At 43.2% G+C, this 16,712-nt stretch overlaps 1 protein-coding gene across 1 annotated transcript in view; it reads right to left on the reverse strand.

The window, feature by feature from the left end:
• The window catches only part of ZNF800 (zinc finger protein 800), a 161,881-nt gene extending 147,248 nt beyond the window's left edge, over nucleotides 1-14,633 (reverse strand). The window contains exon 1 of the mRNA XM_080664039.1: nucleotides 14,351-14,633. The gene's annotated coding sequence lies outside the window, so the exon portion shown is untranslated. The remainder of the gene's footprint in view (nucleotides 1-14,350) is intronic.
• Nucleotides 14,634-16,712: the final 2,079 nt, after the last annotated feature.

The raw sequence follows: 16,712 nt of genomic DNA on the forward strand, positions 1-16,712 counted from the left end.
ACAGCAAGCTTGTCCTTCATCTTCAAAGGCACCCATGGGAAATAACAACCCATGAAGACAAATAAGTGACACATTATGTTGAATCATAGCCTTAAATAAATGAAAATACTACCATTTAACAAATTATCCTATAGCACCCATAACTGATATATTATGCAGGCATCATCAAAACAGGTGATATGCACAATGACATTGAGGAGAACATTCCTCTGGTCTTCTTTCACCATCTGTGAGACCCCACAATTAACGCACCCTGCCATGATTTACCATTGTGTCAAACTGGAATATTGCATGTTTGTCCACAGGCTTTGTGACATAGACACTTAGTAGATAAATTGATTCAGAAAAGGAAACCAAAAGAAATTCTAGAAAATTTGGGGCATTTTGCAATTAAAATATTCAAATAGATGACTTATTATGAAGCCTTTGTATTTGCATACTGTTTTGAAAGGGAATACACTGTAGAGTCAGATGAGCTGGGTTTGATCTTCTGTTCTGCTAAGTTATATGATCTTAGGCAGCTTAACTTCCCTGTGACTCACTTTTTTCATCAGTAAAATGGGAATAGGTATAGTATGTATCTCATGGGTTGTAAGGAGAATTGAGTTAACATGTATAAAACAGAACAGAATCGAGAAACCAAGATGGTGGCATAGGTAAACACCTAAACTGCTGCCTCGCACAACAATTTCAAAACTACAACTAAAAGACAAAACGGACATCATCCAGAACCACAGGAAGGCTGGCTGAGTGGAAATTCTACAACTAGAAGGAAAGAGAAAAGCACACTGAGACTCAGAGGAGCTGTAGGAGGCAGAGGTACTGAGACGCGCATGCGGAGAGGACTGGCAACTGAGTGTGTGGCTGGCTTTCTCAACTGGGAGGGAGAAAAAAGCTCGCGACTGCGCTGAACTCCAGTTCCGGGCAAGACTCTGGGGACCCAGACTCATACGGGGTGAAACTGGACTGTCAGGAAAGAGAAAAGCACACTGAGACTCAGAGGAATGGCGGAAGGCAGAGATACAGAGGCGCGCAGAGAGAGCAGGCAACTGAGTACGCGGCTGGCTTTCTCAAGCAGGAGGGAGACAAAAGCTTTCGACTGCATTGAACTCCAGTTCCGGGTGAGACTCTGGGGACCCAGACTCATTCGGGGAGAAACTGGACTGTCTGGCAGTGGGCGGAACTTGAGGGCGGCTTTCTCTCAGAGGTGCTTGCAGTGATTATCATGGGACACTGAGACACAGGGGCCTATTAGGGCAGGGCTGACGGGAAACCAAGGCTGTCTGCTCCGCCCTGAGACTCCGCCCCATCCAAGCTGAGCACAGAGGCTTTTGCAAGTCTTGCCTCATAAGGGTGTCTCCAGCACAGAAGTTCTCCCAGCGTAGACACAGCTGATTCTCATAGCCAGTTGGCCTGGAGGTCAATTCCTCCCAGTGATACCAACAGCAATCAAGGCTTATCTACAAGACTGTGCACACAGCCCACATAGGAGTACACCAAGAGTGTCCACCTCAGGTAACTGGAGAGGCTGAGCCACTGGGCCTTATAGGACACCCAGCACACAAAGCCACTCTATCAACTCAGGGAAGCAACCAAAATGCGGAGACAAAGAAACAGATCACAAACGAAAGAAATGGAGGAAAGCAAACAACTGGATATAGAGTTCAAAACCACGGTTATAAGGTTTTTCAAGAATTTTCTAGAAAAGGCCGATAAATTTAGCAAGACCCTCAAGGATATGAAAAAGAACCAACTAGAAATTAAGCATACACTGACTGAAATAAAAAATATTATACAGAGATCCAACAACAGACTAGAGGATCACAAGAATCAAGTCAAAGATTTGAAATACAAAGAAGCAAAAAACACCCAACTGGAAAAACAAAAAGAAAAAAGAATCCAAAAATATGAAGATAGTGTAAGGAGCCTCTGGGACAACTTCAAGCATACCAACATCGGAATTATGGGGGTGCCAGAAGAAGAGAGAGAGCAAGATACTGAAAACCTATTTGAAGAAATAATGACAGAAAACTTCCCCCACCAGGTGGAAGAAATAGACTTACAAGTCCAGGAAGCACAGAGAACTCCAAACAAAAGGAATCCAAAGAGGACCACACCAAGACACATCATAATTAAAATGCCAAGAGCAAAAGACAAAGAAAGAATATTAAAAGCAGCAAGAGATGGGAGAAACCAAGATGGCAGCATAGGTAAGCACCTGAACTGTTGCCTCACACAACAACTTCAAAACTACAACTAAAAGACAGAACGGACATCATCCAGAACCACAGGAAGGCTGGCTGAGTGGAAATTCTACAACTAGAAGGAAAGAGAAAAGTTCACGGAGAATCAGAGGAGCAGCAAAGGGCTGAGGTACGGAGACACAGGTACAGAGAGGAAGGGTGGCTGAGTGCCTGGCTGACTTTCTCTGGCGGGAGGGGGAAGGAAGCCCCCGACTGCACTGAACCCCAGTTCTGACTGCACTGAACCCCAGTTCCAGGTGAAACACCATGGACCCCGGCTCATACAGGGGGAGTCTGGACTGTCAGGTAGAGAGAAAGACACACGGAAACTTGGAGACTCGGGGGAGCCGCAGCGGGCAGGGGTGAGGAGGTGCGTGCGCGCGCGAGTGCTCACAGAGAAGACTGAATGCGGAGGTTGCCACAGGCATTCCCTAGCGGAAGGGAGTCGGAAGCTCCTGACTGCACTGAACCCTAGTTCCGACTGTACTGAACCGCAGTTCCGGGCGAGCCCCTGAGGACCCACACTCTTATGGGGGGAATCTGGACTGTCAGGCAGAAACTCAGGGGAGCCGCAGAAGGCAGAGGTCTGGTGGCACGCGCGCAAGGGCAGGGCTCACGGGAAGCCAAGACTGGCTGCTCTGCCCTGATACTCCACCCCATCCAAGCTGAGCACAGAGGCTTTTGCAATTTGGCAAGTCTAATTCTATAAGGCTGTCTCCAGCACCGAACTTCTCCCAGAGTAGACACAGCTGATCCTCACAGCCAACTGGCCTGGAGGTCAATTCCTCCCAGTGATACAAACAACAATCAAGACTTAACTACAACAAGGCTGTACACACAGTCCACAAAGGGGTGCACCAAGAGTGTCCACCTCAGGTTACCTGGGGAGGCCAACCCACTGGGCCATATAGGAAACCTAGCACACAAAGCTACCCTACCAACTCAGGGAAGCAGTGAAAATGCGGCGTCCAAGAAACAGATCACAAACGAAAGAAATGGAGGAAAACAAACGACTGGATATAGAATTCAAAACCACGGTTATAGGGTTTTCAAGAATATCCTAGAAAAGGCCGATAAATTTAGCAAGACCCTCGAAGATATGAAAAAGGAGAAACTAGAAATTAAACATACACTGACTGAAATAAAAAATATTATACAGCCGAAACCGGTTTGGCTCAGTGGATAGAGCGTCGGCCTGCGGACTGAAAGGTCCCAGGTTCGATTCCGGTCAAGGGCATGTACCTTGGTTGCGGGCACATCCCCAGTGGGAGGTGTGCAGGAGGCAGCTGATCGATGTCTCTCTGTCATCGATGTTTCTAGCTCTCTATCCCTCTCCCTTCCTCTCTGTGAAATATCAAGAAAATATAAAATATATATATATATATATATATATATATATATATACATACACACACACACACACACACACACACACACATATATATACATATATATATACATATATATACATATACATATATAGATACATATATATATACATATACATATATATATATATATATATATGTATATATATATATATATATATATTATACAGAGACCCAACAGCAGACTAGAGGAATGCAAGAATCAAGTCAAAGATTTGAAATACAAAGAAGCAAAAAACACTCAACTGGAAAAGCAAAAAGAAAAAATAATCCACAAAGTTGAAGATAGTGTAAGAAGCCTCTGGGGCAACTTCAAGCGTACCAACGTCAGAATTATGGGGGTTCCAGAAGAAGAGAGAGAGCAAGATACTGAAAACCTATTTGAAGAAATAATGACAGAAAACTTCCCCCACCTGGTGAAAGAAATAGACTTACAAGTCCAGGAGGCGCACAGAACCCCAAACAAGAGGAATCCAAAGAGGACCACACCAAGACACATCATAATTAAAATGCCAAGGGCAAAAGACAAAGAGAGAATATTAAAAACAGCAAGAGAAAAACAGTTAATTACCTACAAGGGAGCACCCATATGACTGTCAGCTGATTTCTCAACAGAAACTATGCAGGCCAGACGGGAGTGGCAAGAAATATTCAAAGTGATGAATAGCAAGAACCTACCACCAAGATTACTCTACCCAGCAGTTATTATTCAGAATGGAAGGGCAGATAAAGAGCTTCACAGATAAGAAAAAGCTAAAGGAGTTCATCACCACTAAACCAGTATTATATGAAATGCTGAAAGGTATTCTTTAAGAAGAGGAAGAAGAAAAAAGTAAAGATAAAAATTATTAATAACAAATACATATCTATCAACAAGTGAACCTAAAAATCAAGTGAATTAAAAATCTGAGGAACAGAATAAACTGGTGAATATAATAGAATCAGGGGCATAGAAAGGGAGTGGACTGACAATTCTCAGGGGGAAAGGGGTATGTGGGGTGCAGGAAGAGACTGGACAAAAATCATACACCTATGGATGAGGACAGTGGGGGGGAGGTAAGGGCAGAGGGTGGGGTGGGAACCGGGTGGAGGGGAGCTATGGGGGGAAAAAAGAGGAACAATTGTAATAATCTGAACAATAAAGACTTATTAAATTTAAAAAAAAAAAAAGCAGCAAGAGAAAAACAGTTAGTTACCTACAAGGGAGCACCCATAGACTGTCAGCTGATTTCTCAACAGAAACTATGCAGGCCAGATGGGAGTGGCAAGAAATATTCAAAGTGATGAATAGCAAGAACCTACAACCAATATTACTCTACCCAGCAGTTATCATTCAGAATTGAAGGGCAGATAAAGAGCTTCACAGATAAGAAAAAGCTAAAGGAGTTCATCACCACCAAAGCAGTCTTAAATGAAATGCTGAAAGGTATTCTTTAAGAAGAGGAGAAGGGAGAAACCAAGATGGTGGCATAGGTAAGCACCTAAACTGCTGCCTCGCACAACAATTTCAAAACTACAACTAAAAGACAGAACGGACACCATCCAGAACCACAGGAAAGCTGGCTGAGTGAAAATTCTACAACTAGAAGGAAAGATAAAAGCTCACAGAGAATCGGAGGTACGGCAAAGGGTCTTTGTGCACGCAGAGAGGAAGGGCGGCTGAGAGCCTGGCTGACTTTCTCTGGCGGAAGGGGGAAGGAAGCCCCCGACCGCACTGAAGCCCAGTTCTGACTGCACTGAACCCCAGTTCCAGGCGAGCCCCTGGGGACCCACACTGTTACGGGGGGAGTCTGGACTCTCGGGCGGAGACTCCGGAGCCGGGGAAGGCGGAGGACTGAAAGCGCGCACGCGCCAGTGCGCACAAAGGCTGCAGAGGTTGCCACAGGCTTTCCCTAGTGGAAGGGAGTCGGAGATTCCTGACTCCACTGGGCCCCAGTTCTGACTGCACTGAACCCCGGTTCCAGGCGAGCCCCTGGGGACCCACGCTCTTGTGGGGGGAGTCTGGACTCTCGGGCAGAGACTCAGGAGCCAGGGAAGGTGGAGGTCTGAAGGCGCGCACGTGCGCGCAAGGGTAAGGCTGACAGGAAGCCAAGACTGAGACTCCACCCCATCCAAGCTGAGCACAGAGGCTATTGCAATTTGGCAAGTCTAATCCTATAAGGCTGTCTCCAGCACCGAACTTCTCCCAGCATAGACACAGCTGATCCTTACAGCCAACTGGCCTGGAGGTCAATTCTTCCCAGTGATACCAACAACAATCAATACTTAATTACAACAAGGCTGTACACACAGTCCACAAAGGGGTGCACCAAGAGTGTCCACCTCAGGTTAACTGGGGAGGCAGACCCACTGGGCCATATTGGAAACCTACCACACAAATCTACCTTACCAACTCAGGGAAGCAGTGAAAATGCGGCGTCCAAGAATCAGATCACAAATGAAAGAAATGGAGGAAAACAAATGACTGGATATAGAATTCAAAACCACGGTTATAAGGCTTTTCAAGAATATCCTAGAAAAGGCCGATAAATATAACGAGACCCTCGAAGATATGAAAAAGGACCAACTAGAAATTAAACATACACTGACTGAAATAAAAAATATTATACAGAGACCCAAAAACAGACAAGAGGAACACAAAAATCAAGTCAAAGAATTGAAACACAAAGAAGCAAAAAACACTCAACCGAAAAAGCAAAAAGCAAAAAAAAAAAAATCCAAAAAGTTGAAGATAGTGTAAGAAGACTCTGGGACAACTTCAAGCGTACCAACATCAGAATTATGGGGGTGCCAGAAGAAGAGAGAGAGCAAGATACTGAAAACCTATTTGAAGAAATAATGACAGAAAATTTCCCCCACCTGGTGAAAGAAATAGACTTACAAGTCCAGGAAGCGCACAGAACCCCAAACAAAAGGAATCCAAAGAGGACCACACCAAGACACATTATAATTAAAATGCCAAGAGCAAAAGACAAAGAGAGAATATTAAAAGCAGCAAGAGAAAAACAGTTAATTACCTACAAGGGAGCACCCATACGACTGTCAGCTGATTTCTCAACAGAAACTATGCAGTCCAGATGGGAGTGGCAAGAAATTTTCAATGTGATGAATAGCAAGAACCTACAACCAAGATTACTCTACCCAGCAAAGCTATCATTCAGAATTGAAGGGCAGATAAAGAGCTTCACAGATAAGAAAAAGCTAAAGGAGTTCATCACCACCAAACCAGTATTATATGAAATGCTGAAAGGTATTCTTAAAGAAGAGGAAGAAGAAAAAAGTAAAGAGAAAAATTATGAACAACAAATACATATCTATCAACAAGTGAACCTAAAAATCAAGTGAATTAAAAACCCGAGGAACAGAATAATCTGGTGAATATAATAGAATCAGGAGCATACAAAGGGAGTGGACTGATAATTCTCAGGGGGAAAAGGGTATGGGGGCGTTCATGAAGTGACTGGACAAAAATCATACACCTATGGATGAGGACAGTGGGGGGGAGGTAAGGGCAGAAGGTGGGGTGGGAACTGGGAGGGGAGCTATGGGGGGAAAAAGGAGAAATAATTGTAATCTGAATAAAGATTTATTAATTAAAAAAAAAGAAGAGGAGAAGAAGAAAAAGGTAAAGATAAAAATTATGAACAACAAATACATATCAACAAGTGAATCTAAAAATCAAGTGAATAAAAAAATCTGAGGAACAGGTGAATATAATAGAATCAGGGGCATAGAAAGGGAGTGGACTGACAATTCTCGGGGGGAAAGGGGTGTGGGGGGGTGCAGGGAGATACTGGACAAAAATCGTACACCTATGGATGAAGACAGTGCGGGGGGAGGGTAAGGGCAGAGGGTGGGGTGGGAACCAGGTGGAGGGGAGCTATGGGGGGAAAAAAGAGGAACAATTGTAATAATCTGAACAATAAAGACTTATTAAATTAAAAAAAAAAACAGAACAGGATCTGGTGCATGGGAAGTACTATATTGGAGTCAATTGTCATTATTTCTATGATACTAGAGGTGGGGGGTCCCAGTAGGTGCCATTTTAGCATGACCAAAACAAAATCAGACCCTTGGCTTGGCACTTCTGGATGCTTGGACTCAAAAGTTCAACCTGGCTAATGATCTGGACCAACAGATAAGCCCTTCTATTAACAAGTAAGGAGGAGCTCATGAGTTCTCTTGTGTCCAGGTACCTTCAACTTCTGAACATCCAGAAGATGGGAAGAGCATGCTCTGGATCAGCAAACATTAAGTAAGAGATGCCATAAGGAGACCACTCATGTATTACCACGTTGCAGAAAATTGTAATACAGTAGAGTCTACCAATAATAGCATTTATAGATCATATTTTATAATTCAGAACATACTTCAAGATCCAGTAATATTTCAGAATCACTATTATGAGCATTCGTTATCACTATACTGTAGAGGTACAGACATAGAAGAATAATGAGTTGAACTTACATCAACTATATCCTAGAAGTAGTATTTTTTAATTGTACTAAATATCCTTAATATGAATATGCTTGCTTACTACTTGGTGTCTTTCTACTTTTTGTTGATGTTGTTGTTAATCCTCACCAGAGGATATTTTTTCCATTGCTTTTCAGAGATAGTGGAAAGGATAGAGGGAGGGGGACAGGGATAGAGGAGAGAGAGAGAGAAAAACATCGATTGAAAGAGACACATCAGTTGGTTGCCTGGTTGCCTCCCTCACACATACCAGTGATGGAATTTGCAACCCAGGTACGTGCCCTTGGCCAGGAATCGAACCCGAGACCTTTTGGTGCGTGGGCCAATGCTCTATCCACTGAGCAAGGCTGGCCAGAGCTCTTTCTACTTTTTTGATTTCTTAGTTGCTTGGACTCTGGGCAATGAGGACTTCATTGTGTCCTTTTTTTTTCTGAGAATGTGTATCTCCCATCATACCACATAGGCTAATTACTCTCTGATGCAGCACCCCAAAATCAAATATCCAGACCAAGTAAGCACTGCAATGGTAGTTTCAAACATTTTCACCTCTAAGAACTTCTTTTTTTTCTTTCTCCCCCAACCATGTCTTGAAAAATTTTATCTACTGAAAATATAATTCTTGGCTGTTCATTTACTTGTTAAAGGCTATCTAGGTTGTTTCCAGTTTTTAGCTATTACAAATAATGCTGTTATAAACATTTGTGTACAGGTTTTTGTGTGAATATAAGTTTTCATTTCTCTGGAATAAGTGCCCAACAGCACAATTGTTTGGGCATGTGGTAGTTACATGTTTAGTTTTATAAAAATAAATAAATAAATAAATAAATAAATAAATAAATAAATAAAGACTTTCAAACTATTTTCCAGGGTGGCTATACCATTTTACATTCCTACCAGCAACGTATGAGTGGTCCATTTTATCCATATCCTCACCCACATTTGATACCGTCATTATGTTTCATTGTAGCCATTCTAATAGATATGTAGTAATATCTCATGTGACTTTAATTTGCATATTTCTAATGACTATTGATGTTGTACATCTTTTTTAAGTTTATTTTTACTGTTGGCAGTATTACAGATATCCCATATTTTCCCCCATTTCTACCCCCACCCAGCTCCCATTCCACTCCAGATCTTCACCACAATATTGTTTGTGTCCAAGGACTATGCCAGGGGTGGGCAAACTTTTTGACTCGAGGGCCACAATGGGTTCTTAAACTGAACCGGAGGGCCGGAACAAAAGCATAGATGGAGTGTTTGTGTGAACTAATATAAATTCAAAGTAAAGGAGCGGAGGGGAGAGCAAGAGAACCCTCCGCTCTTTCGGCTCCACGGGCCGGATAGAACAGCCGAACGGGCCGGATCCGGCCCGCAGGCCATAGTTTGCCCACAGCTGGACTATGCATATACTAGTATGCATGTAAGTTCTCTGGTTTATCTCTTTCCTTTCCTCCCATCCCCCTCCCCTCTGAGATCTGTCAGTCTGTTCCATGCATCCATCCCTCTGGACCTATTTTGTTAGTTTATTTTGTTCATTAGATTCAACACAGGAGTGAGATCATGTGATATTTGTTTTTCTCTGACTGGCTTATTTCACTTAGCATAATACTCTCCAGGTGTTGCAAAGGGTAAGAGATCCTTATTTTTTATAGCCACATAGTATTCCATGGTGTAAATGTACCACAGCTTTTTCATCCACTCATCTACTGATGGGCACTTGAGCTTTCTAGATCTTAGCTATTGTACATAATGCTGCTATGAACATAGGGTGCACACGTTCTTTCTGACGGGTGTTTGATATTGCACATCTTTTCGTGGGCTTATTTGCCACCTGTATGTCCTCGTCACTGAAGAACTGTCTGTTCATGTCTTTTGCCCATTTCCTAACTGCATTGTTTGTTTTTTACTATTGAGTTTTGAAAAAAAAAATTTCTTTTTATTAAATTTTTTGGGGTGACATTAGTTAATCAGATTATATCAGTTTCAAGTGTACAATCCTATAATGCACAATCTTCATATTACATTATGTGCCCACCATCCAAAGTCAAATCATCTTCCATCACCATATATTTGACCCCCTTTACCCTCTCCTTCATCCCTCTGGTAACCACCATACTGTTGTCTGTGTCTGTGAGTTTTTGTTTTTGTTTTTCTTGTTTGTTCATTTGTTGCTCTCAGTTTTATATCCCATGCATGAATGAAATCATATGGTTCTTAACTTTTTGTCTGACTTATTTTGCTTAGCATGGTATTTTCAAATTCTTTATTTATTCTAGATACTAATACTTTATCAGATATGTGGTTCAAAAATATTTTCTCTCTGAAGCTTATCTTCTCATCCTCTTCTCATAATCTTCCATAAAGCAAACATTTTTAATTTGGTGAAGTTCAATTTCTCAAATTTACCTTCTATGAGTCCTGCTTTTTGTGTCAAATTTGAGAACCTGCAGCAGGAGTCATTGCACGAGGACTAGGGTGGTCCAGTTTGTCCAGGACTTTCCTGGTCTAGCTTTAGAAAGTCCCGAATCCTGGGGAACCCCTCAGTCCCAGACAAACCAGGACAGTTGGTCACCCTGACTAGAACAATGGAGTCAAGTCCTTTTTTTGCTCCAAAGCAGCTTCAGCTGCACAGTAGAGGGTCTAGTGTCAGAGAAATACCACAACCTATGACACAGAATCAGGACATGATGTCACAGACACATGAGCAGTTGTGATCCTACAAAGTTCTAACGGGCACACATGCTAACTGCCATTCTCTTACTGTGACAGGCATGATGCTGGGAAAGGCAGGCTGCCAGGGAGAGTTCCACTTACACAGTCATCCCACTGTCCTCTTCAAGCTTTGGTGTCTGTACCCGAGGTAGCAATTCTCACGGTTCTCACCCACATCCTTTTAGTTTAGGCCAGGGGTCCTCAGTCCTGGATTCACACGAGATTCCCCTGAGGAGTGCCTCAAAATGCTGATGACCAGGCCCCATCCCAGGCCAGTTAAATGTGACCCTCTGGGAGAGTGACAGTGGAGCCAGGTATCTATTAGTTGTAAAAACCCCCCAGGTGATTCCAATGGGCAGCCAGGGTTGAGACCTCCTAGAAGGTAAACTCCTTTAGAACAGAGATGAGATCCGTTTGCCACCACTGGACATATAGCACCTGCCTGCATGCAGTAGGCATCTGATAGCTATTTGGTAATTTTAAAAATATGAGTGACAAGTAATGAAATGATCAAAATTGGGACCAGGTATCATTTACTCTGCGTCTCCTGCTAGGAACTGAAGAATCAAGTTAGGTGCAAGATAAATCACAAGATAAGCCTCTCTAAAACTCCCTGACCAATCTCCAAAAATGCTACTGGAGTGAAGAGTCAGGAAATCCCCAATGGCACCAATGGGCATTCTTAAAACTCCTCCGGTGATTGACAAATATTTTGGCTCTGGAAGAATAAGAGCTATACCTCATCTCCAGGCAAGTTAGAATTTGGAGCCCCTAACAGCATCAGCATCATCAGGGAGCTTTATAGAAATGCAGATTTTCAGCCCTATCCCTGAACAACAGAATTAGAATGTGCATATTAACAAGATACAAGATCATTCACATGCTCAATAAAGTTTGAGAAGCACCTGTCCAGCCCAAAAGGCTGAGAAGTTGTGGGACAGAATCAGCTGGCTCCATTGGGAGGGGCCTCTCCCTGGGAGAGTGCAGCTAGGGAAGAGACCCTCAGATGAGGTTGGAGGAAGGGGCGGAACCACACCCAGAGGACAAATCACAGAGCTTTGTGACCTTCACAAGACCCCCACAGCAGCTAAGGACTTGAATCCTTAACTTCTCAAATGTAAGCCTGGAGATTGAAAGATTAAGGAGCAGGCAAACCAACACAGCCCAGGAGAATAAACTAGAGAGGCCACTCAGTAGTTTACTTTTACTTCCTCCGTAATCTGGGGATACAGGGCCATAAACAGGTACCATCATCCTGAGATAGATCATAGAATGTGGCCCTTCTCTAAATCACCAGGTGGCTGCCGAAACCGGTTTGGCTCAGTGGATAGAGCGTCGGCCTGCGGACTGGAGGGTCCCAGGTTCGATTCCGGTCAAGGGCATGTACCTTGGTTGCGGGCACATCCCCAGTGGGAGGTGTGCAGGAGGCAGCTGATCGATGTTTCTCTCTCATCGATGTTTCTAGCTCTCTATCCCTCTACCTTCCTCTCTATGTAAAATATCAATGAAATATATTTTTTAAAAAAATAAAAATAAAAAAAAATCACCAGGTGGCTGAGGCAAGCTCTTTGGGATCTGCTCAGGGAGACGGTGGGCGGGCATCCCCACTCCCCCAGGTGGCCAGAGTTTTGTTACTCCCACACGATGTCCACTGTGCTGGGCAATCCCCTCACAGCACCAAAAGGAAGCACCAAGATCCCATAGAAACCCTTGTTTGCCTCCCCCGCCCTCCCGCAACCCCACCCCCAGCCCACAACACCCAGAAGTTTAGTTAGCATGTCAGCATCCTCATCAGCATTTGCATCGCTGATTTTCATCATTTACTTCATCCTAAAAATGGCCTTCTATGGGGTTTTCAGGTAGGAAGGGGTGGCTGTGCCTTTTCTTTTGTATAGCAAGGAAGCTTACAGCTGCAAAGAAATGATTTATTTTTTGCGCATTCTAGGTAACTGATTGTACCCCTTTATGCAATTTTCTCCAGATTCTGGCATCACCTCCGCATCCTTTCCTGCAGAGGCCATAGCTGGCAGCCACCAGAAGTTCATGGAGAACAGCTTCCAAACCAGGGTGAACATCAAGCGAAGAGCTAAAACTCACTCCATCCTAAGCATTTCTCTGTCCTCAACAGGACATAGCTACATAGACACAGAAACAGCAGAATGGGAGATCTCCGCGAGAAACGGTGTTGAAACCATTATGTTTTGCCCTTGATGAAATAGCTTAATCTATTTGCTTCTTTACAACATCATCCACAGAAAACATTTTTCGTGCCTGCGCCATGTCTGGAGGCAGTTTTCGAGTTCTGCATCAGGAGGAAATTGATTAACGTGAATGTTTTAGCTGTGGTTGTTGTTTGTGTATAAACTTTTGTTAAAACAAGTGCCGCCGAATAAATGACCTTTATGTAGACACCTATTAAGGCACTAAAAGGCTTGGCTACATTCATCTGAGACGCGTACACATCACGAGTGGAACAATGAGGGGATCAGCAGCTGCAAGCGGTTGAATTGAATTCTTCAACAATAGCAAAGTTTTTCAGACCCAAATACCAGCAATCAAAGAGAATTTTTGCAGATAATCCAAGAGAAGGAAAATAATAAAATTTAAAAAAAATGCTAGCCAACTCCGCACCAGTTAGCATAAGGTTGCCATCTGAAACATGTCAGTTTAAGAGCAGACCCAACTACCATTCTTTTGCCCAACTGCAGTTTTCAGAACTGTTTCCCCAAATAATCCCAGATGGCAAGCCACAAAATTTCAATTCATTTTAAAAGCTTTCTTTGCTGTTATTATGTGATTGAAAGTGCAAAAGCAAGTTGCCATTCTCATGGCACTATTTGCATTGGCTATTATCCCCTAAAATCCCCTTTAAACAGCTACATTGTCAGCCCATAGGCCTCATTTAGAACTACAAAAAAGCCCAGATTAATTCGATCAAAGAAAGAGCCAAGTACAAAATGCACTTTTCAAACTGTATCAGAGTGGGTTCCCTTTACAGATCGCTTCGGGGCAAGAACCGCAGGGGAAAGAAAGCCCTGACAGAAAGCTTGGTTGCGAAGCGAAATAACTAGGTTTGGCGCCTCCTCTGATTTGCGTGAGCACCTCAAGGCGAAATCTCCAATTAAAAATTCTTAGACGGAATTATATTTAAATATAAATGCTGAAACAGACCCCACAAATGGCAGCATCACATTCGTAGCCTTGGCCCTGGGCCACCATTCTTAGGAGGCAGTCGGAGGCCTGGTGAGGGTAACCTGGTTAGCAGTAGGCATTTCTGAACTCTCAAACACTGAATTAAGCCAACGGAGTTTGCACTTGTAAACATTTATATCCGACCTTTTTCACCCCATCCCCAGAGGAAATGTTTTAAGTTACTACAAAAAAATAAATTGCTGGAAAACAAAAGAAAACAGTAGTGACAGCATTTCTTGGCACAAAATAAAACATGCTAAGATTCAGGTCAAATTCTGGATGATACACAGGCTGACTGGGCTGTCTCGGGGGTTTGTTGGTTTGTTTTAGTCTCACCTGGGGGTCTGGAGGTGGGGGAGAGAGCTGGGGTGAGCCAAGCTGGAGTTTGGGTTTCTTAGGGACGCTCCATTAGTTTCCTAGGCAGGGTTAGCAGCTTCTGTTTCCGCTGGAGCTGGTGCAGCCGGCGCTGCGGCGGCCAGCTCCCTCCCTCTGCCCGAAGCTGTTCCTTTCAGCGGCTGCTTTTGTGCGCAGAGAACATTCTACTCCTCAGTAAACAGCTGCACAAAGGTAGGGCTACTGGACATGTGCGGCAAGATGTGCAATTGCCTCTTCAGGGACCAAGAGGGCCAGGAGGGCGCTGAAAACCCAGGCAGCTGCAACAAATATCGAAGTCATTTGTGGGAGGGAGGCAACCGGGACGAGTTCAGGGAGTTGTTTCAATCTTTGCCTCTGGGAGGGGATGAACTCAAAGTCCTAGGCTGCTGTTCCTTAAACCCACTGCGAAAACAAAAGAACATCATGCTGCTCTAATCACATCACGGATGATGTTTAGAAAGGGCACACTTACCATAAAACACTGGTCCTGAACTTCTTAGTCACAGGCTTAGCTAGAAATGCACAGGGCTAATAAGTTATTCACATTGCACATAGGTGTTCACCAGCCCCAACAACCAAATCCTCATGGCCATCTAGAGAAAACAAATACGGATAAAACACTGCAAATTGGTAATGTTACCCCACCTGCCAACCCTGAAGTCAGAAAGACAAGGAGAGGAGTGAATATACAGGAGAGGAAACATAAAATTGGATTGTTTTCAGTAAAGGAAAAGTTTCAATTTTCCCCCAGGTCTTCTAAACAAATTATTTGGAGTTTTTTTCCTGATGGTCCTAACTTTTAACAGTATCAAGTTGAAAGTTAGTGTTTTTCTTTTTGCTTTGATATCTGTACAAACTTTCTGTAATTCTGCAAATCTACACCTGTCAAGGAAAGGGGGACAACTACATCTATTGATTCATTATGGAACAAACTATGTCACTGTGCGAAAACACATCCACCGTCATTTATTTCTAATAGAATTTCAATAGACTATTAACTGAGATGGGAATGTTTCCTGTGACTTATTATGTAGGTCCCACTGGAGCCGCAAATACGGCCTGGCTGGTGTGGCTCCATGGTTGAGCGTCAGGCTATATGCCCAGGTTGCGGGCTCAATCCCCAGTGTGGGGCATGCAGGAGGTAGCCAGTCAGTGATTCTCTCTCATCATTGATGTTTCTATCTCTCCCTCTCCCTTCCTCTCTGAAATAAATAAAAATAATTTTTAGGAAATACAATTACTTCCCTTTGATGGTAAATATTTGATTGATGATGAGTCAAGAATCTTACAAGCAAAATAAGAGAGGAAGATCAGCTTCATTGTTACCACCACTGTCAGGATTCAAAGGCCCCTGAAGATCCCACCAGGCACTGAGGACATTGCTTAAGGCAAATCCTTTGAGGGTTTGTTTGTTTGTTTGTTTGTTTGTTTGTTTTTGCTTGTTTGTTTTTTAGGGGGGCAGGAAAAAGTGTCATGGTATATTGTAAAAGTCCAGATTCTTTGGTTCTGGCTCTGACTCTAACCAACAGAATGACCTTGGGCTGGTCACTTTCCCTCTCCAGACCTTATTTTCCTCATCTATCAAATAAGAAGGCTAAAGGAGATGATGGCCAAGGGCCATCCCAGAAGTAACATCGAAGAGTGATGAGAACGTTTTTCCGAAGAATACAGATAATAATAATACAGCCGTTCCAAATTAAGTGTCTTATGTTACGTGCTTTCTACGTAACAAAATAGCTCCACTTGTCTTTTAATTTCCGATGTTTAAGCAAACACTCGTTTGCCAATTTTCCAAAAGTTTTTGTTTTTGTTTGTTTTTTTGTAAAGACTGGATGCCCTGATTGAATTTCTGTTTTGTCTCTAGTGACTAAATCACAGCCATCCTACATCATTTACAATTTATAGACTTGATCTGTTTAAAATAAAACAATAATTTAAAAAGCCCTTTTAAAGCAACTTGAGTTTATGATTCCTCTAAATTTTTATAGATTTTTTTTTCTGATCTTTAACAGTTACCCTACCAAACCTAACTTATTGTATTGCATTATTTTAGTGAGTACCTATAGTAAGTAGTTCCAAAGCACTCAGCTTAGTTTCAGAGTAACAATTCTTTTTTCAACTACTTTTTCATAACCTTATGTAACACTGGAGGCCCGGTGCACAACATTTGTACACTGGTGGTGGGGGCGGGGGGGTTCCTCAGCCTGGCCTGTGCCCGCTCGCAGTCTGGGACCCCTTATGGGGAGCCAGCCTAAGTCGGCAGGTGAACATCCCCCGAGGGGTCCTTCGTGCTGCCGAGGAGGCGGGAGAGGCTCCTGCCATC

The sequence above is a fragment of the Plecotus auritus genome, assembly GCF_963455305.1.
Source record: "Plecotus auritus genome assembly, chromosome: 4".
Classification (NCBI taxonomy): domain Eukaryota; kingdom Metazoa; phylum Chordata; class Mammalia; order Chiroptera; family Vespertilionidae; genus Plecotus; species Plecotus auritus.